Raw genomic sequence first — 23,111 nt, 5'->3', positions numbered from 1 at the left:
ACCTCGATGGACTGTAAGCTTCCTAAGCTTTCTGCTACCTCCTCTCTGTGGGGGCCCGCCAAAAGTGGGGGGGCCACTGGTTGAGGTAGTTGGCCCTGAAGTCCCAAAGTCGCAGCTGTTCTATTCCCAGGCTGGTCAGCGGAAGGGTGAGACTGTAATTTTGCACCATCTTGGGTATTTGCTGGGACTGTTCTATCTGTTTATTGTCTGTTTGGTGATTCAATAAAATATTGCCACACTGTTTTACCCTCACCCTGTGTTATCTGAGTAGTATTATGCCCATGGAAGACCCCGGGTCTTTACAGACCTCCTCTAAAAAGCTCTGTATGCACTCACCTTGTTTTCCTCAAGATCGAATTCCAATCACATCTAGTGAACATTGCTCTGTGCAGTGATCTGCAACCTGTGTCTCCCCACAGCCTCAAGTTGTCAGAGTATGCTGGGAGTTATAGTTTCGCACCAGCTGGAGAACCACAGGTTGGAGATCACCATTTCAGTTGCTGATCACAAATACAAAAGAGTTGGATCTTCCCAGAATTGTGTTACCCCATCTTTACACATGTACTGTCAGGGTCGGACTGGGGTGTCTGGGGCCCACAGGGAGAACTGACTCTAGGGGCCCACCTACAGCCATATGCAAATATCTGTTATCCGCTATCCCTGTTATAGTGGAGCATTGACTGGCGGCTCCTGCACATCTATTGTGCACATGCTATAAGTGGGATGTACAATTACTGTAGTTTGCATTAAAGGGCTTCTTTGGTTAAAACAAGTTATCACCGATCCATGGGCTCTACAGGATCGGTGATCACTTATTGATCGTTTGGGTCCGAACATTGGAAAACGCACCTATCAGAAGAATGGGGAAGTTTTATCCCTGACAGGACACTTATCCCCATTTTAAAATGCCGCGGCAGGTGGGACGTCTGACCGCAGCTCCATTCATTCTCTTGGGGGCTTCCAAAAAAGAGCAGCGTTCACAGCCACTGAAGGAATGAATGGATCAGTGGTCAAGTCGCACATGAGCTCCAGTCTAATGGGGAGAAAAGCTCCACATTCTGCCAATTGTGTCCCAGCAGTCAGACCCCCACCAATCAATATCATCACTGATCCTGTGGAGAGGTGATTACTTGTTTTCACCGGAGAACCCCTGTAAGTGCATCTCTGCCGCTCTGGTCCAAGTATTTAATCTCTAAGGCCACGGCCCCACTATCAGTATTTGGTCAGTATCCGGTCAGTATTTTTTTTTCAGGAGTGGGAGCCAAAACCAGGTGAGGAACAATCAGACAAAAGGTATAATAGAAACAAGTCACCAATTCTGTATTTATCACCCATTACTTGTTTTGGCAGCGACTCCTGAGAAAAAATACTAACCAAATACTAATGATGGGGCTGTGGCCTAATGGAAAAAAATCTTTTCCTAGTTAATATCAGCAAGAACAAAATGACCGCCATACACAACACAGTTCACTATATCAACACCAATAATACCACATACAAAAGGGACAAATAACGCCACACCGTGACTAGATCACATATTACCACCACATAGTGACTGAATAATACCACATACAAGGAACAAATACGGCCACACCATGACCAGACCACATATTACCACCCCAAAGTGACCAAATACTACTATACTGATCATGAATACAAACCACAATACTAACAACACTGTTATTGCCACCAGCGACATTATACACAGGAGCTCTGTATATAGTGTTAGTGTACAGATAACACAGTGATCACCAGTGACATTATACACAGGAGCTCTGTATATAGTGTCATTGTACAGGTAATACACTGATCACCAGTGATATTATACACAGGAGCTCTGTATATAGTGTTCGTGTACAGGTAATAAATACAGTGATCACCAGTGATATTATACACAGAAGCTCTGTATATAGTGTCAGTGTACAGGTAACACAGTGATCACCAGTGACATTATAAACAGCAGCTCTGTACAGTCATGGCCAAAAGTATTGAGAATGAGACAAATAGTAATTTTTCCAAAGTTTACTGCTTCATTTTTTGTAATGGCAATTCGCATATACTCCTGAATGTCAAAGAGTGATCAGCTTAACAGCAATTACTGTACTTGCAAAGTCAATGTTTGCCCAGAAAATGAACTTTAACCCCCAAAACACATTTCAACATCATTGCAGTCCTTCCTTAAAAGGAGCAGCTAACATCGTTTTAGTGATTGATCCATTAACACAGGTGTGGGTGTTGATGAGGACAGGGCTGGCGATCAATCAGTCATGATTAAGTAAGAATGACATCACTGGACACTTTAAAAGGAGGCTGGTTCTTAGTATCATTGTTTCTCTTCAGTTAACCATGGTTATCTCTAAAGAAACACGTGCAGCCATCATTGCACTGCACAAAAATGGCCTAACAGGGAAGAGTATCGCAGCTACAAAGATTGCACCTCAGTCAACAATCTATCGCATCATCAAGAACTTCAAGGAGAGAGCTTCCATTGTTGTCAAAAAGGCTCCAGGGCACCCAAGAAAGACCAGCAAGCACCAGGACCGTATCTTAAAACTGTTTCAGCTGCGGAATCGGACTACCAGCAGTGCCGAGCTTGCTCAGGAATGGCAGCAGGCTGGTGTGAGTGCTTCTGCACGCACTGTGAGGCGGAGACTCTTTGAGCAAGGGCTGGTTTCAAGGAGGGCAGCAAAGAAGCCACTTCTCTCCAGAAAAAACATCAGGGACCGACTGATATTCTGCAAAAGGTACAGGGAGTGGACTGCTGAGGACTGGGGCAAAGTCATTTTCTCTGATGAATCCCCTTTTCGATTGTTTGGGACATCTGGAAAACAGCTTATTCGGAGAAGAAGAGGTGAGCGCTACCACCAGTCTTGTGTCATGCCAACTGTAAAGCATCCTGAAACCATTCATGTGTGGGGTTGCTTCTCAGTCAAGGGAATCGGCTCACTCACAGTCTTGCCTAAAATCACAGCCATGAATAAAGAATGGTACCAGAATGTCCTCCAAGAGCAACTTCTCCCAACCGTCCAAGAGCAGTTTGGCTCCCAACAATGCCTTTTCCAGCATGATGGAGCACCTTGCCATAAAGCAAAGGTGATAACTAAATGGCTCATGGAACAAAACATAGAGATTTTGGGTCCATGGCCTGGAAACTCCCCAGATCTTAATCCCATTGAGAACTTGTGGTCAATCATCAAGAGATGGGTGGACAAACAAAAATCAACAAATTCTGGCAAAATGCAAGCATTGATTATGCAAGAATGGACTGCTATCAGTCAGGATTTGGTCCAAAAGTTGATTGAGAGCATGCCAGGGAGAATTACAGAGGTCTTGAAGAAGAAGGGGCAACACTGCAAATATTGACTTGCTGCATTAACTCATTCTAACTGTCAATATAACCTATTGGTACTCATAATATGATTGCAATTATATTTCTGTATGTGATATAAACATCAGACAAACACTAATAAAAACCAGAGGCCAGCAGATCATGTGAAAATATAATTTTGGTGTCATTCTCAAAACTTTTGGCCATGACTGTATATAGTGTACAGGTAATACAGTGGTCACCAGTGACATTATACACAGAAGCTCTGTATATAGTGTATACGTAATACAGTGATCACCAGTGACATACACAGGAGCTCTGTATATACTATACACACACGTGATCAGAATTGTTGGTACCCCTCGTTTAATGAAAGAAAAACCCACAATGGTCACAGAAATAACTTGAATCTGACAAAAGTAATAATAAATTTAAAAGTCTATGAAAATGAAGAAATGAAAGTCAGACATTGCTTTTCTGCTTCCACAGAATTTTAAAAAAAATTTAACTCATGAAATAGGCCAGTAAAGAAATTATGGTACCCCTGAAAATAATGTGACAAAAGGGACATGTTAAATCAAGTTGTGCCCACTAATTAGCATCACAGGTGTCTACAATCTTGTAATCAGTCAGTGGGCCTGTATATAGGGCTACAGATACTCACTGTGAGGTTTGGTGACATGGTGTGTACCACACTCAACATGCACCAGAGGAAGCAAAGGAAAGAGTTGTCTCGGGAGATTAGAAAGAAAGTTCTAGAAAAGCATGTTAAAGGTAAAGGTTATAAGACCATCTCCAAGCAGCTTTATGTTCCTTTGACTACAGTGTCACATATTATTCGGAAATTTAAGATCTATGGGACTGTAGCCAACCTCCCTGGACGTGGCCACAGGAGGAAAATTGATGACAAATCAAAGAGACGGATAATATGAATGGTAACAAAAGAGCCCAGGATAATTTCTAATGAGATTAAAGGTGAACTTCAAGCTCAAGGAACATCAGTGTCAGATCGCACCATCTGTCATTGTTTGATCCAAAGTGGACTTCATGGGAGACGACCAAGGAGAACACCATTGTTGAAAAAAAAAAATAATAAAAAAGCCAGACTGGAATTTGCCAAACTACATGTTGACAAGCCACAAAGCTTCTGGGAGAATGTCCTATGGACAGATGAGACAAAAATGGAAGTTTTTGGCAAGGCACATCAGCTCTATGTTCACAGACAGAAAAATGAAGCATATCAAGAAAAGAACACTATCCCTACTGTGAAACATGGGGGAGGCTGTTATGTTCTGGGGCTCCTCTGCTGCATCTGTCACAAGGTGTCTTGAATCTCTGCAGGGTACAATGAAATCTCAAGACTATCAAGGGATTCTAGTGAGAAATGTGCTGCCCAGTGTCAGAAAGCTTAGTATCAGTCACAGGTCATGGGTCTTGCAACAGGATAATGACCCAAGAATGGCTAAGAGGAAAACATTGGACTATTCTGAAGTGGCCTTCTATGAGCCCTGACCTAAATCCTATTGAGCATCTTTGGAAAGAGCTGAAACATGGAAAAGGCAACCTTCAAACACGAGACAACTGTAGCAGTTTGCTCATGAGGAGTGGGCCAAAATATCTGTGGAGAGGTGCAGAAGTCTCATTCACAGTTACAGGTATCCTTTGATTGCAGTGATTGCCTCAAAAAGTTGTTCAACAAAATATTAAGTTAAGAAGAGAACCATCATTTCTGTCCAGGCCTATTTCATGAGGTTAATTTTTTTTTAAATTCTGTGGAAGCAGAAAAGCAATGTCTGACTTTCATTTGTTCATTTTCAAAAGTTTGTAATTTATCAGATTCAAGTTATTTGTGTGACCATTGTGGGTTTTTCTTTCATGAAACGAGGGGTACCAACAATTTTGACCACGTGTGTAGTGTAAGTGTACATGTAATACACTGACTCACCAGTGACGTCTCTAGGTGAAGTCCTTCATCTTCGCTTTTCTTCTTCATCAGGCACAGACGGCCATCACTTCTTCCAGCCAGGAATCGACTATGCAGAAAATAACACACAGTTATCAATAACTGATCTCTTCTAGAGAATATTCCCACTCCCCCCCCGACTTCTACACTGCACCAGTTGAAGAAAAAAAGCAACATAGTGCCATCCAGCACAGTAACAGGACTCCTCTTTTGTCCCATCCCATGGAAAACAGTTTCCTAAAAAGTAAATTATATTACTGAAGTAATAATGTAATAATAATAATTGGAATCTAAAGTAATAATGTTCCCCACTGGCCACCATAAACTAATAAAGTATGTTCCTCAATCTGGCCCCCAAACAGTAATTAAGTCCCTTGTCCAGCCAGGCACCCCCATATGTCCCTTCTGGCCCCCATACGTCCAGGGTGGCCTCTCCATATATTTATCCTAGCCCACATGTATCGAGCCTGCCTTCCCCCCTCCATATATCCATCCTAGCCCCCCATGTGGCCAGCCTGCCCCCCCCCACATATCCATCCTTGCCTCCATGTTTCCAGCCTGCCCCTCCATATATCCATCCTGGACTCCATGTATCCATCCTGACACCCCCCTGCATATATCCCTTCTGGCCCCCATTTGTCCAGTTTGACCCCTCCATATATTTATCCTAGCACACGTGTATCGAGCCTGCCCCCTCCCATATACCCATCCTAGCCCCCCATGTGGCCAGCCTGCCCCCCCACATATCCATCCTTGCCTCCATGTTTCCAGCCTGCCTCCCCATATATCCATCCTGGACTCCATGTGTCCAGCCTACCCTCTATATATCCATCCTGCCCCCCCCTGCATATATCCATCCTGACACTTCCCCATATATCCATCCTGCCCCCCCATATATCCATCCTGGACTCCATGTGTCCAGCCTGCCCCACCCATATATCCATGTGTCCAGCCTGCTCCCCCTACATATCCATCCTGGCTTCCATGTGTCCAGCCTGCCTCCTCATATATCCATCCTGACACCCCCATATATCCAGTGTGCCCCTCCATATATTTGTTAGCCCACGAGTATCGAGCCTGCCCTTCCACATATCCATCCTAGCCCCCCATGTGTCCAGCCTGTCCCCCCCCATATATCCATCCTGGCCTCCATGTGTTCAGCCTGCCCCCCCCCGTAGATCCATCCTGGCCTCCATGTGTTCAGCCTGCCCCCCCCCCCATAGATCCATCCTGGCCTCCATGTGTCCAGATTGCCCCCTCCAATATATCCATCCTGGCCTCCATGAGTCCAGTCTGCCCCCCCATGTATCCACCCTGGCCTCCCATGTGTCCAGCCTGCCCCCCCATATATCCGTCCTGGCCTCCCATGTGTCCATCATGCCCCCCATATATCCATCCTGACCTCCATATGTCCAGCCTGCCCCCCATATATCATCCTGGCCTCCATGAGTCCAGCCTGCCCCCCCATATATCCATCCTGCCCACCCCCCCTTTGCCTGGGTCCAGCCAGGGTCCCCCCTTGTGTGTCCAACCAGGGTCCCTCCTTGTGTGTCCATCCAGGGTCCCCCCTTGTGTGTCCAGCCAGGGTTCCCCCCTTGTGTGTCCAGCCAGGATTCCCCCTTGTGTGTCCAGCCAGGGTTCCCCCCTTGTGTGTCCAGGCAGGGTTCCCCCCTTGTGTGTCCATACGGGGTTCCCCCCTTGTGTGTCCATACGGGGTTCCCCCCTTGTGTGTCCAGCTGAGCTTCCCCCCTTGTGTGTCCATCCAGCTGGGCTTCCCCCCTTGTGTGTCCATCCAGCTGGGCTTCCCCCCTTGTGTGTCCGTCCAGCTCGGCTTCCCCCCTTGTGTGTCCGTCCAGCTCGGCTTCCCCCCTTGTGTGTCCGTCCAGCTGGGCTTCCCCCCTTGTGTGTCTGTCCAGCTGGGCTTCCCCCTTGTGTGTCTGTCCAGCTGGGCTTCCCCCCTTGTGTGTCTGTCCAGCTGGGCTTCCCCCCTTGTGTGTCTGTCCAGCTGGGCTTCCCCCCCTTGTGTGTCTGTCCAGCTGGGCTTCCCCCCCTTGTGTGTCTGTCCACTGTCCAGCTGGGCTTCCCCCCTTGTGTGTCCAGCCAGGGACCCAGACCATTACATACACACACACACACACAAACACACACACATACACCTCTTACCTTCCTGCGATCCCGTGCGGCGTCCTCCTTCTCCTGAGTTGCGCGCCTCCTTCACAGTAGGCGCATGACGATGACGTCATACGCCGGCCGGCGAAGGGAGACGCGCAGCTTCAGCTGCTTCACAGGGACGTGCGCCGCGGTGGTTCAGGTAATGAACGCCGCGTGCGCGCGTCCCCGCATACACTGTGCCTGCACTTTTAAAGGGCCCGTGCCCCTTAAAACCGCAGGATTTTTTTTTGCTCTCTTCTCCCCCTCTCCTCTGCAGCAGGGGGCGGGGCCCACCGGGAAAATTCCCGGTATCCCGCCAGCCCAGTCCGACCCTGTGTACTGTACATGTTGTGTGCACAAATCCAAACAAGTGGTGTTGTTGATATGACAGAAATACACCTGACACAGTCTCTGAGTGATGCCCACACTGGCACACGTCGCCCACACACAGTTATTTCCAGAATTAAGCGTCTCCATGGATCCCTGTGATTTCTGCATTCATTGATTTATATTTAAAACCTGCTGTAGAAAGAGGGGAGGGGGAGGCTAGCATATAAAGAGGTGCACAGATTAGCCGCTTGCATTTGTTGGTTTATATATATATATATATATATATATATACTGTAAGGTTGCAGCCGGACAGGTCATGGACGGGAGGTACACTGTGTTCAGAATTATTAGGCAAATGCGTATTTTGATCACATGATACTTTTTATACATGTTGTCCTTCTCCAAGCTGCATAGGCTTGAGAGCCAACTACCAATTAAGTAAATCTGGTGATGTGCATCTCTGTAATGAGGAGGGGTGTTGTCTAATGACATCAACACCCTATATAAGGTGTGCTTAATTATTAGGCAACTTCCTTTCCTTTGGCAAAATGGGTCATAAGAGAGATTTGACAGGCTCTGAAAAGTCCAAAATTGTGAGATGTCTTGCAGAGGGATGCAACAGTCTTGAAATTTCCAAACTTTTGAAGCGTGATCACCGAACAATCAAGTGTTTCATGGCAAATAGCCAACAGGGTCGCAAGAAGCGTGTTGGCCAAAAAAGGCGCAAAATAATTGCCCACGAATTGAGGAAAATCAAGCGTGAAGCTGCCAAGATGCCATTCGCCACCAGTTTTGCCATATTTCAAAGCTGCAACGTTACTGGAGTATCAAAAAGCACAAGGTGTGCGATACTCAGGGACATGCCAAGGTAAGGAAGGCTGAAAAACGACTACCTTTGAACAAGAAACATAAGATAAAACGTCAAGAATGGGCCAAGAAATATCTTAAGACTGATTTTTCAAAGGTTTTATGGACTGATGAAATGAGAGTGACTCTTGATGGGCCAGAGGCTGGATCAGTAAAAGGCAGATGGCTCCACTCCGACTCAGACGCCAGCAAGGTGGAGGCGGGGTACTGGTATGGGCTGGTATCATCAAAGATGAACTTGTGGGACCTTTTCAGGTTGAGGATGGAGTGAAGCTCAACTCCCAGACCTACTGCCAGTTTCTGGAAGACAACTTCTTCAAGCAGTGGTACAGGAAGAAGTCAGTATCGTTCAAGAAAAACATGATTTTCATACAGGACAATGCTCCATCACATGCAACCAACTACTCCACAGCGTGGCAGGCCAGTAAAGGTCTAAAAGAAGAAAAAATAATGACATGGCCCCCTTGTTCGCCTGATCTGAACCCCATAGAGAACCTGTGTTCCATCATAAAATGTGAGATCTACAGGGAGGGAAAACAGTACACCTCTTGGAACAGTGTCTGGGAGACTGTAGTGGCTGCTGCACGCAATGTTGATCAAAAACAGATCAAGCAACTGACAGAATCTATGGATGGAAGGCTGTTGAGTGTCATCATAAAGAAAGGTGTCTATATTGATCACTAATTTTTTTGGTTTTTGTTTTTGCATGTCAGAAATGTTTATTTCTAAATTTTGTGCACTGATATTGGTTTACCTGGTGAAATTAAACAAGTGAGATGGGATTATATTTGGTTTTTATTAAGTTGCCTAATAATTCGGGACAGTAATAGTTACCTGCACAAACAGATATCCTCCTAAGATAGCCAAATCTAAAAAAAAACCACTCCAACTTCCAAAAATATTAACCTTGGATATTTATGAGTCTTTTGGGTTGATTGAGAACATAGTTGTTGATCAATAATAAAAATAATCCTCTAAAATACAACTTGCCTAATAATTCTTCACTCAGTGTATGTGTCCCCAAGGTGCCAAGCCTTATACAAAAATAGTATATAAGCCATCCCACCATCGACATGAACCCGCTCGGGATGGTCCTACACTATCTAATATTAAAAACCTTACCATGTGTCAAAGTTGACCTCAATGTGTGAATAAGGGCAGGCAAAGGACTGAGTCCCAAACTGTGAACACCAGCCTAGGGAAGCTTTAAATGTATTATCCAGCTCTGGGAAGGGAGGCCACACCCAGGTTTGCACAGAATGCAAAAAATACAAAGAAAAAAACACAAAATTTGAGTTTGGTTAAGTTGGTATACATGCAGCACATAAATGCATGTTTCACAATGGCCATGAATCAGAAAAACCTACAAGAAGCAAAATAAACATAAAACCGGCTGTAAAAAAATAATAAGCAATTGCATTTAAATAAAATAGGGTTTTTGATATTAGAAACCTGGGTGTGGCCTCCCTTTCTAGAGCTGGATAATACATTTAAAGCTTCCCTAGGCTGGTGTTCACAGTTTGGGACTCGGTCCTTTGTCTGCCCTTATTCACACACTGAGGTCAACTGTCACACATGATAAGGTTTTTAATATTATACAGTGTAGGACCTTCCTGAACGGGTTCACCTTGTCGATGTCGATAGTGGGATAGCTTATATACTATTTTTGATGAAAAACAGTGTTACTAAGAACTCTATTTTATTTAAATGCACTTGCTTTTTATTTTTTTTACAGCCGGGTTTATGTTTATTTTGCTTCTTGTAGGTTTTTTTGATTCACGGCCATTGTGAAACATGCATTTATGTGCTGCATGTATACCATCTTATCCAAGCTCAAATTTTGTGTTCTTACCTGTCTCAATGTGCGGTTTGTTGTGCAAGGTGAGCAAGCCTTGCATGTGCTGCTCAGACTCTGCTGGAGGCGGAGAAAGGCACTTTATTTAAACGTCTGAGGCCGTGCTGAATGGACTGGTTATTTTGAGTTTTGTTCAGTTATATCTTTTTATGCCAGAAAGAGGCTGTTATGTTATGTTTTTCCTGACTGGTTTATGGACAGTTAATAAACCACCAGTTTGTTTTGAACCTCCGGACTGCATTCCGTTGTGAACCTGCGTCTACACCAGAGTTGATCCTTCACAAATTGGTGCCAGAAGTGCAGGCACGAATCCTAAGGGGCAGTGTGGCTGCTATAGAAAACCGTATATGTCCTGGGTGAAGGCCGCCAGCCAGAAAGGTTCATTCGGCAGCATGGAGGAGCTGATAAGACTGCAGGTACAGGCGAATATGCAGCAGCAGCAAGCTCAGCAGGAGAGACCAACAAATTGTTGATACAGCAATTCCAGCTTCAACAGCAACATATGCGACAGCAGCAGGAACAGAAGACGCTTCTTGTGGAGGCCCGTGTCAGAGAAGCCGCACCACTTCCAGGCCGAAGCGACGAGACCCAGGTGAGGAAAACCGTGAGAGGGGCGTTGCAAAAGATGACTCCGGGGGATGACGTCGAGGCATTCCTTGCCGTGTTTGAGAGGGTGGCGGACTGTGAGAAACTACCACCGGAGCAGTGGGCGGAGGTTCTAGCGCCATATCTGACCGGGGAACCACAGAAGGCGTATTTTGATTTGGCCCTGCAGGACGCTAAGGAGTATAGTAAACTTAAGGCTGAGATCCTGGCGCGGCTGGGCGTAATCCTGGCAGTCAGGGCACAACTGGTCCACCTCTGGAACTTCCACAGGGACAAACCTCCTCGGTCACAAATATTTGACCTTCTGCACCTAGTCCAAAAGTGGCTGCAGCCAGAGACTTGTTCCCCAGCCCAAATGGTCGAGAGAGTCATCATAGATCGGTTTATCCCCACTCTGCCGAAGCCGATTCAGTCCTGGGTTGCCCACTGAGATCCTCAAAATGCGGATGACCTGGTGGGCCTAGTGGAGAGGTACCGGGTGGTAGAGAATTCCCTGAGTGGTCAAGCGGAGGTTAGGTCACCTTTCTGGGGTTCCCAAAGGGGGGATGACTCCCAAAAGAAAGGAACTAAATCCTCACTGGGTGGGCATACAAAGTTCCTGGAGGCCGCTGAATCACAGCTGGGGAATCAGTCCCAATCCATCCTCTGTTGGAGGTGTCATGCCCCTGGCAATATAGCTGCCCAATGTTCCATGAACTCTGAGCCAATGGACTGCAACATAGGCCGGCATTGCTCCTATTCGGCCTACCCCACCTGCAGGGCAGTTCCTCAACCTGGCGAGGGCCCTCAGGTGTGTTCAATGTCCATAAATGGGACACGAGTGACTGGACTGTTGGACTCAGGAAGTCTGGTGACTGATAAGGGCCACACTCCCTCATCGGTTGGTTCCTGGGAATGTGGTGGGTGTCCGGTGTATCCATAGGGAGCTAAGAAGTATTCTGTGGCCCAGGTGGATGTAAGCACAGACTGTGGCACCACGTTTCATGAAGTGGGAGTCGTCCAGGACTTATTGCACCCCATAATAATTGGATTGGACTTTATATTGTTCTGGGACATGTGGAGGAAAGCGGGGATACCTGGTTGCTCGAACGACAGCCAGATCATCCCTAAGGAAACCTCTCCGCAGACCATAGTAAATGAGTTTCCCATGTGTGTGCTTGTTGGCGATGAGGATGAGGCATCATTCCCTGAGGCCAATATCCCTGAGCTGGAGGTGTCCGAGGGAAACTTTGGAACTGCCCAACTCAGGGATTTAACTCTTAAAGGGGCATTTGAAAATGTTACAGTGTTAAACGGGGTGCCTCAAGAGCCGGGGGCTGACGGTCGGTTCCCTCATTTTGCTGTGAATGGGGTTTTGCTGTTTAGAGTAACCAAGCCAAGGGGTGAGGTAAAAGAGCAGTTGGTGGTGCCAGGGTCCTTTAGATGCAGGGTGTTAGACATGGCTCATTCCCATGTGTTGGGTGGTCACCTGGGCGCAGATAAGACCCAGGAACGGATCCTCCAGAGATTCTACTGGCCAGGATGCTACAGGAAAATGAAATTTTGTCGTTCCTGCCCCACATGCCAGCTAACCTCCCTGGTGGCCCTATTCCGCAGTCCCCTAGGGCCGCTACCTGTCATCGAGGTCTCATTTGAACGCACAGCGATGGATCTAGTGGGGCCCCTGGTCAAGTCTGCCCAAGGGCATCTGTATATCCTGGTGGTGTTAGATTATGCTACACTGTATCCAGAGGCCATACCACTACGAACTCCTCCGCCAGGTGTATAGCCCGGGAGTTGGTCCATATATTTTCCAGAATGGGGTTGCCTAAGGAGATTCTAACGGAACTCCATCCAAAAGGGACTCCATTTATGTCGAAGGTCATGAGGGAATTGTGCAAGACACTGCAGATTGCACAACTGAGAACCTCCGTGTACCATCCCCAGACAGACAGACTGGTCCAGAGATTTAAGAAAACCTTGAAGGCCATGTTGAGAAAAGCAGTGGAGAAGGATGGCCGAGACTGGGACTGTCTGCTTCCCTATGCTTCTCCATCAGGGAAGCCCCCCAAGCTTCCACAGGCTTCTCCCCGTTTGAACTACTCTATGGCCGACACCCTTGAGGACTACTGAATGTGGCGAAAGAGTCCTGGGAAGCTGAGACCACTCCTTATAGGAGCGTGGTGGAGCACATTGCCCAGATGCAAGAGAGGATTGCCAACGTGATGCCCATTGTGAACGAGCACCTCCTTAAGGCACAAGAGGCACAGTCCAGGGAATTTAATAGGTCAGCCAAGTTGAAACAGTTCAACCCAGAAGATTGAGTACTTGTGCTAGTGCCCACAGTGGAGATCAAGTTCATGGCCAAGTGGCAGGTCCCCTATAAGGTGGTAGAGAAAGTTGGGAAAGTCAACTATACTGCTCAAAAAAATAAAGGGAACACTCAAATAACACATCCTAGATCTGAATGAATGAAATATTCTCATTGAATACTTTGTACTGTACAAAGCTGAAAGTGCTAACAACAAAATCACATGAAAATCATCAATGGAAATCAAATTTATTAACCAATGGAGGCCTGGATTTGGAGTCACCCCCAAAATTAAAGTGGAAAAACACACTACAGGCTGATCCAACTTTGATGTAATGTCCTTAAAACAAGTCAAAATGAGGCTCAGTACTGTGTGTGGCCTCTACGTGCCTGCATGACCTCCCTACAACGCCTGGGCATGCTCCTGATGAGGTTGCAGATGGTCTCCTGTGGGATCTCCTCCCAGACCTGGACTAAAGCATCCGCCAACTCCTGGACAGTCTGTGGTGCAACGTGACGTTGGTGGATGGAGTGAGACATGATGTCCCTGATGTGCTCAATCGGACTCAGGTCTGGGGAACGGACGGGCCAGTCGATAGCTTCAATGCCTTCATCTTGCTGGAACTGCTGACACACTCCAGCCACATGAGGTCTGGCATTGTCCTGCAATAGGAGGAACCCAGGGCCAATCGCACCAGCATATGGTCTCACAAGATGTCTGAGGATCTCATCTCGGTACCTAATGGCAGTCAGGCTACCTCTGGAGAGCACATGGAGGGCTGTGCGGCCCTCCAAAGAAATGCCACCCCACACCATTACTGACCCACTGCCAAACCGGTCATGCTGAAGGATGTTGCAGGCAGCAGATCACTCTCTGCGGCATCTCCAGACTCTGTCACGTCTGTCACATATGCTCAGTGTGAACCTGCTTTCATCTGTGAAGAGCACCGGGCGCCAGCGGCGACTTTGCCAATCCTGGTGTTCTGTGGCAAATGCCAAGCGTCCTGCACGGTGTTGGGTGGTGAGTACAATTGCCATCTGTTGACATTGGGCCCTCATACCACCCTCATGGAGTCGGTTTCTAACCGTTTGTGCCGACACATGCACATTTGTGGCCTGCTGGAGGTCATTTTGCAGGGCTCTGTCAGTGCTCCTCCTGTTCCTCCTTGCACAAAGGCGGAAGTAGCGGTCCTGCTCCTGGGTTGTTGCCCTCCTACGGCCCCTTCCACGTCTCCTGGTGTACTGGCCTGTCTCCTGGTAGCGCCTCCAGCTTATGGACACTACATTGACAAACACAGCAAACCTTTTTGCCACAGCTCGCATTGATGTGCCATCCTGGATGAGCTGCACTACCTGAGCAACTTCTGTGGGTTGTAGAGTCCGTCTCATGCTACCATGGGTGTGAAAGCATAACCAACATTCAAAAGTGACCAAAACATCAGCCAGAAAGCATTGGTACTAAGATGTGGTCTGTGGTTCCCACCTGCAGAACCACTCCTTTTATTGAGTGTGTCTTGATAATTGCCAATAATTTCCATCTATTGTCTATTCCATTTGCACAACAGCATGTGAAATTGATTGTCAATCAGTGTTGCTTCCTAAGTGGACAGTTTGATTTCACAGAAGTTTGATTTACTTGGAGTTATATTCTGTTGTTTGTGTTCCCTTTATTTTTTTGAGCAGTGTATAAAATCCACCAACCGGGGAAGAGGAAGCCCTACCAAATTTACCATGTTAATCTGATTAAATCGTGGCAGGACAGAGAACACATGGAAGCTCCTTGTCTGGTGGCTGAGGCTGACGTGAAAGAGGTCAAGGTGGCAGCGTCGCTGTCGCGTGCCCAAAAGGAACAGTGCAAAGAGTTGCTACATCGGAATAGAGACCTATTCTCAGTGCTATCCTGCTGTACTCAGGTCATAGAGCATGAGGTTCTTACGGAGCCTCATGTCTGGGTAAACTTGAAGCCGTATTGGATTCCCAAAGCCCGCCGAGAGGTGATCTTGAAAGAGGTGAAGCGGATGCTTAGCCTGGGAGTCATTGATGAGTCCAAGATTTGCTGGTCTAGTCCCATAGTCTTAGTGCTGAAACCAGATGGAGAATGGCGGTTTTGCAACGACTATAGGAAGCTGAACGAGGTCTCCAAGTTTGACGCCTACCCAATGCCTAGGCTAGGACCCGCTCAGTACATCACCACCCTGGACCTCACCAAAGGATATTGGCAAATTCCCCTGTCTCAAGAGGCCAAGGAGAAGATGGCCATCTCAATGCCAGACGGCTGTTATCAGTATTTCAGGATGCCATTTAGGTTGCAGGGAGCTCCGGCCACTTTCCAGAGAGCTATGGTGACTACCTCTTGAAGCTCATCAAGAGAATGCCAAGAGTGTGCAAAGCAGTCATCAAAGCAAAAGGTGGCTACTTTGAAGAACCTAGAATATAAGACATATTTTCAGTTGTTTCACACTTTTTTGTTAAGTATATAATTCCACATGTGTTAATTCACATAGTTTTGATGCCTTCAGTGTGAATGTACAATTTTCAAAGTCATGAAAATATAGAAAAATCTTTAAATGAGAAGGTGTGTCCAAACTTTTGGTCTGTACTGTATATATATATATATATATATATATATATATATATATATATATATATATATATATATACATACATACACAGTCCTCAGCATAGATGGGTACAACACAACAGATTTGTCAGAAAACCTTTAGTTTCCTTTCCAAATCAACATTTTCTATGGGATGCCATGCTGCAAAATACTCTCACAAACAAGATTTATTTTGCACTTCCAAAAATGTAGTTTTCTCAAAAAATTCATTCAAAACCTTGTTGCAAAAATGAGTACACCCCAATGAAATTCTTAGGAGCAAAGCTAAAGTTTAGACCACAGCATTCTAATTAGCAAGAATTCAATCCAAGGTAAGTCTAATTCATTAAACAGGTATCTAGCAGACAGGTGACTGTAAAAGGGCGTTACGTAACAAAGAAAACTCCTTCCCTTTTCCTGCTGTCAGCAATGGCACCACATGAAAGAGAAATATCATAAGACCTGAGAAAGAAAATAATGTTTTACATAAGAAAAGCGAGGGCTACAAGAAAATCAGAAAAGCTTTACTTATCAGTCAGAATACTGTAACAATAGTGATACAAAAATTTGACAAAGGTACAACTGCAACCGTCTCACAGACACCTCTAGGTCGACCACGGAAGTTGAGACCTAAACAGGAGCATCTTCTTATGAGAAGGGTTGAAGAAAATCGGCATGCTAGTTGACTTCAGTTAGCTAAAAAGTAGAAAACTAAACCGGGGTACTTCCCATGACACAATACGGTGTACACTACAGAGGAATGGTACGCATGGATGTCATTCACAAAGGAAGCCTCTCCTAAAGCCAATGCACAAAAAAGCCCGCTTACAATTTGCCATGGCCCACGCTGAAAAATATAAAGACTACTGGGACTCTATACTCTGGAGTAATGAGACCAAGATAAATGTTTTTGGAACTGATGGCATCAAAATTGTATGGCGTCGCAAAGGTAATTACAAAGAAAATGCATGGTGCTGTGGCGCCCAGCTGCTCTTGGAGCCACAGATCCTAGAGGGGTGCATTAATGGATTCCTCCACAAGAGGCCCCACACAGCATACACACACCTCCACCTTCCACCTCAGACCACCAGAGGGAGCCCGTTAGGGATATAAATAGGGAAGGTGGAGCTAGGCAGTTCAGTTCCTCTGAAGAGTTCCTGCAGTAGAGAAGCCTGAGAGAGGTCTGTCTGCAGTGGAGCTCAGTCTAGTTTACAGAACTCAGCTAATAGTTCAGTAGTGGAGCACGAGGCTCCTGCTAGCTAGATTCAGGGAGCTCAGTTAGAGCTTAAGGTGTGCCGATGCCATAAGAGCGGCAGAAGAAGCAGCCAGCTAACTGCTAGTGTATATAGCCTAGTGAGGGCCCCGAGTAGGCCAAAGGCTAGAGGAGTGAGTAGAATTGGGGGCAGAGGAGCTGTTCAAGCTCACCCCAGAAAACATTTACCGGACACCGGGTCCGCGTCTACAGGGCCGTATACCCCCCTGTAGAGACAACCGGAGACCCCTGGAAGACTTCAAGTCCCAGGATCACCCAAGAGCTGATACGTACCAGAGCCAGGAGTCATGGAGGCCCCGCAAGCTGGGAGCGCGTACTCCAAGAGAAGGCCCTACCACAAAATCAACCGGTGCAGGATAGAGACAAAGTTAGGTCTAGCTCCAGGCAGGTCAGAAACTTACCACACAAAGGCAAGAAACAGGAGGCCCTATACCTGCTCACTGGGGAGGATCCTGATATGCACCCTTCACCCTACAGTGCTCCGGGATGTGCCTGAATTTCCATCAGTAAAAGGTACTGAAGTGACTATTGTGTCTGTCCCTGTTCTTACTCTGGCCTGGCTGGGTCCCATCTGTCCTGCATCCTTACATCCCTGCTGCCCTGAGGCCTAGCTCCACCTGTGGGGAGCTATACCACGCAAGCTGCCTTAACACCGGCCTCAGTGGGCTGCCGCAGCGCTGGTGATCCTCGCCAGACTCCACAGGTGGCGTCACGAACTTAATAACATAATCATCCCCTTTCTTTTAAAAGAGAGACACAGGGTACGGGCCCGGTAGCCGACCACTGCGACATTCCCCAGGGTCAGGCCACAACAAGGCCCAGGCGCCAAGTCCTCCCCATCCCCTGGGCTACACAGTGCCTCAAGTGAAACATGGTGGTGGCAGAGTCCTCATGTGGGGCTTCATGAGTGTTGCTGGTGTTGGGAGCTCCATTTCATTACTGTTGATATGAATTCACAGATGTACTATTCTGTATTGAAAGAGAAGATGCTACCATTACTCCGTGCTTTTGGCAGACGTGCACTTTTCAAACATGATGATGATCCCAAACACACATCTAAGGCCACTGTTGCATTTCTGAAGAACAGGGTGAAAGTGACTCAGTAGCCAAGTGTCTCCTGATCTGAACCCAGCCGAACACTTATGGGGATTCTGAGGAGACAAATTAAGCAACACTCTCCATCTAGCATCCAGGCACTTAAAAAATGTTCTTGAAGAATGGAAAGAGATAGATGTTACTGTAACATACCTGGTGGCGTTCTTGCATAGTGCTCCATCCCCCACTATGCAAGATCGCAAACTTGATCACCAGTCCAGTCGGCTAGCCTGGCTTCTATCCATGCTGTCTGCTTGCCTCTGTTCTGGCTGGTTAAGGGCGGCGCCCGATCTCTTCCTGCTTCTTGTAGCTGCTGTGGGCACACCCCTAATGCGTCCTCAGCCTATTGCTGTCCATCACTGGATATTTAAACCAGCTTCACATGGAAGCTGGTGCCTGAGCAACGTGTTAATTCAGTGTGCTCTTTCACTCTGAATGTGCCAGGTCCTATTCTGTGTTTTCTTGCCTGCCTGTCTGCCTTCCTGGAGGCTGTATTTCCAGGCCTGTCTGAACACGCTCCTAGCCTGTTCGTCCCGCCCTCTGGGGGCCTCATACCCAGACTCGCTCCTGTATCTCGCTGCAGTAACAGTTCCTGTCTGAACTGTCTCCTAACCTGCTTCCTGTTTTTCTCTATGTCCGTACCTTCCCTTTCTCCTGCATTGTCTGAACCAGCACTTGGCTTTACCTTGGCTCGTTCCTGTATTTGTTGCAGTAACAGTTCCTGTCTGAACTGTCTCCTAACCTGTTTCCTGTTTTTCTCTATGTCCGTACCTTTCCTTTTTCTGCAGAGTCTGAACCTGCTCCTAACTCCTACTCGTTGTCGCTGTACTTCCGTTTGTGAGTTTAGAGTCCACTCGCTACTTCATTGCAAGTATCTTGTGTGTATCTGGTTCTGCCTTTCCCTTCCAGTCTGTTCCGTGTGAAGAGAGCCCTGTCCCCTCTGCTCTGCCTTGTTCGCCGCTCCGGCGGTTTCTGCCCGTTCTGCCTTGTTCACCGCTCCGGCGGTTTCTGCCCGCTCTGCCTTGTTCACCGCTCCGGCTTTTCTTGCCTGTTCTGCCTTGCTCACCGCTCCGGCGGTTCTTGCCTGCTCTGCCTTGCTCACCACTCTGGCGGTTCTTGCCTGTTCTGCCTTGCTCACCGCTCCGGCGGTTCTTGCCTGCTCTGCCTTGCTCACCGCTCCGGCGGTTCTTGCCTGCTCTGCCTTGCTCACCGCTCTGGCGGTTTCTGCCTGCTCTGCCTTTGCTCACCGCTCCAGGCGGTCTCGCTCTGCTCTGCCTTTGCCCACCGCTCCAGGCGGTCTCACTCTGCTCTGCCTTTGCTCACAGTTCCAGGCGGCCTCGCTCTGCTCTGCCTTTGCTCACCGCTCCAGGCGGTCTTGCTCTTCTCTTGCTCACCGCTCTGGCGGTCTCGCCCTGCTTTGTTCTTGCTCACCGCTCCGGCGGTCTCGCCCCGCTCTGCTCTTGCTCACCGCTCCGGCGGCCTCGCTCTGCTCTGTTTGTCTACCGCATCTGCGGTTCTGTTCCTGAGTCCCAGTCTGTATTGGACCTTATCCCATCTGTACTCCAACCTGCTAGTGCCTCCCTGTCTGCACTCTATCCGTGCTTGCTTGTCCCCCGTGCCTGCATACCCGCCTGCCTGCATACCAGTCGTGCCTGCCTATACCCACCAGTCAGTGTGCCAGCCGAACCTGCCTGTTCCTGTATTCCCCGGTGTGGGTCAACAGCCGTGTCCGGGGTCTGACCTGGAGTAGCACCTGGTCCCTCTGCTCGGTTCCTCCCTGGTGACTGGCGTCGTATGCCGTCGTGCGACCTTGGTCGGATAGGGCAGATACTTAGTTACACCCCTCCAGGCACTCTCCGGTTCATGGTCCAGTGGGATCACTAAACACGCACACGCCAGTCAGTCCGGGCGTGTGCATAACAGTTTGCTCAGGCCATGGTTCCTGTTGAGCCCCACGGCCCTTCGCTTTCTAGCTATGGCCCAGGCGAATTACGCACCAGTCCAAATGGAGCTATCGGCACTCTATCCTGCGGATCTGCCACGGTACTATGGGGATCCAAAACTAAGCCGTGCGCTTGTATGGCTATGCATGCTGCAGTTCCAGTTCTATGCTCCCAATTTTCTTACCGACCGGATTAAAGTGAGATTTATTATGTCCTACCTGGCGGGTGATGCCTTGAAATGGATCACCCCCCTATGGGAAGCACAGGATCCCATCGTCCTTGACCTGCAGGCCTTCCTGGTGGCCTTTCTAATGGTCTTCGATTACCCTAATCCTGGGGCCTCTGCTGAAGCTTCCCTTCCCAGTGTCCCGGAGCAGCCCCGATGGGTGATGTGTGTGGGTATCTCACCAGTTCTCCTGCCCGAAGAGACTGCTGCCCACCCAGAAGCCGGACTGAAGATGGTCCCGAAGCAGGGACTCTCCATCTTTAGTGAATCTGGCGATACGTCCATCGAGGCGGATGATGCTCCCAAGTCTCTGCACCCCTCTGACCAGGCGGAGGACCTCCAGTTGCCTCCTGAATCCTCCGGGTTGCCACCTGATGGCAAATGGAGAGAGACTTTCCTACACCCGGTACCCGATACTTCGCCCGCTCCGTCCAGTGAGCTCGACAAAGGGTACTCCAAAGCAGTGGTTACCCCCGAGTCCCTGCACCCCTCCAACCTGGCGGAGGACCACCTGTTGTCTCCTGAATCCTCCGGGGTACTACCTGATGGCAAATGGAGAGAGACTTTCCTACACCCGGTACCCGATACTTCGCCCGCTCCATCTAGTGAGCTTGACAACGGGTACCTCAAAGCTGTGGTTACCCCCGAGTCTCTGCACTCCTCCAACCAGGCGGGGGACCTCCAGCTCTCTTCTGAACCCTCCGGGATGCTACCTGATAGCAAATGGACAAAGACTTTCTTACACTCTGTACCTGGTGCTTCGCCCACTTCATCCAGTGAGCAGGACCAAGTGCTGTCCGAAGCTATGGTTACCCCTGAGTCTCTGCACCCCTCCAACCAGCCGGAGGACTTCCAGTTGTCTCCTGAATTCACCGGGGTGCTATCTGATAATAAATGGAGAGAGACTTTTCTGTGTGCTGTTCCCGGTACTTCACCCATTTCTTCTGTTGCTAAGGATGGCTTGATGGGAGGAAGCATCCTAGTTACCAAGATAATGAGACCAGGTTCGTTTCCTCTGGTGGACAGAAGAGGTAGTCCTCTTGAAGAGAAGGATTGGCCTCCAAATTCTCTGCAGAACACCCTTGCAGGCTTGAAGAAGAGGGAGCGTAAAGGGGGGGGTACTGTAACATACCTGGTGGCGTTATTGCATAGTGCTCCATCCGCCACTATGCAAGATCGCAAACTTGATCACCAGTCCAGTCTGCTAGCCTGGCTTCTTTCCATGCTGTCTGCTTGCCTCTGTTCTGGCTGGTTAAGGGCGGCGCCCTATCTCTTCCTGCTTCTTGTAGCTGCTGTGGGCACACCCCTAATGCGTCCTCAGCCTATTGCTGTCTGTCACTGGATATTTAAACCAGCTTCATATGGAAGCTGGTGCCTGAGCAACGTGTTAATTCAGTGTGCTCTTTCACTCTGAATATGCCAGGTCCTATTCTGTTTTCTTGCCTGCCCGTCTGCCTTCCTGGAGGCTGTATTTCCAGGCCTGTCTGAACACGCTCCTAGCCTGTTCGTCCCGCCCTCTGGGGGCCGCATACCCAGACTCGCTCCTGTATCTCGTTGCAGTAACAGTTCCTGTCTGAACTGTCTCCTAACCTGCTTCCTGTTTTTCTCTATGTCCGTACCTTCCCTTTTTCCTGCATTGTCTGAACCAGCACTTGGCTTTACCTTGGCTCGTTCCTGTATTTGTTGCAGTAGCAGTTCCTGTCTGAACTGTCTCCTAACCTGTTTCCTGTTTTTCTCTATGTCCGTACCTTTCCTTTTTCTGCAGAGTCTGAACCTGCTCCTAACTCCTACTCGTTGTCGCTGTACTTCCGTTTGTGAGTTTAGAGTCCACTCGCTACTTCATTGCAAGTATCTTGTGTGTATCTGGTTCTGCCTTTCCCTTCCAGTCTGTTCCGTGTTAACAGAGTCCTGTCCCCTCTGCTCTGCCTTGTTCGCCGCTCCGGCGGTTTCTGCCCGCTCTGCCTTGTTCGCCGCTCCGGCGGTTTCTGCCCGCTCTGCCTTTTTCGCCGCTCCGGCGGTTTCTGCCCGCTCTGCCTTGTTCGCCGCTCCGGCGGTTTCTGCCCGCTCTGCCTAGTTCGCCGCTCCGGTGGTTCTTGCCTGTTCTGACTTGCTCACCGCTCCGGCGGTTCTTGCCTGCTCTGCCTTGCTCTCTGCTCCGGCGGTTCTTGCCTGCTCTGCTTTGCTCTCCGCTCCGGCGGTTCTTGCCTGCTCTGCCTTGCTCACCGCTCCAGGCGGTCTCGCTCTGCTCTGCCTTTGCTCACCGCTCCAGGCGGTCTCGCTCTGCTCTGCCTTTGCTCACCGCTCAAGGCGGCCTCGCTCTGCTCTGCCTTTGCTCACCGCTCCAGGCGTTCTTGCTCTGCTCTTGCTCACCGCTCCGGCTGTCTTGCCCTGCTTTGCTCTTGCTCACCGCTCCGGCGGTCTCGCCCCGCTCTGCTCTTGCTCACCGCTCCGGCGGCCTCGCTCTGCTCTGTTTGTCTACCGCATCTGTGGTTCTGTTCCTGAGTCCCAGTCTGTATTGGACCTTATCCCGTCTGTGCTCCAACCTGCTAGTGCCTCCCTGTCTGCACTCTAGCTGTGCTTGCCTG

This window comes from Phyllobates terribilis, unplaced genomic scaffold, assembly GCF_046119375.1.
Source record: "Phyllobates terribilis strain yellow unplaced genomic scaffold, ASM4611937v1 Scaffold_5__5_contigs__length_657084704, whole genome shotgun sequence".
Classification (NCBI taxonomy): Eukaryota; Metazoa; Chordata; class Amphibia; order Anura; family Dendrobatidae; genus Phyllobates; species Phyllobates terribilis.
Note: the sequence above shows the minus strand (reverse complement) of the source record.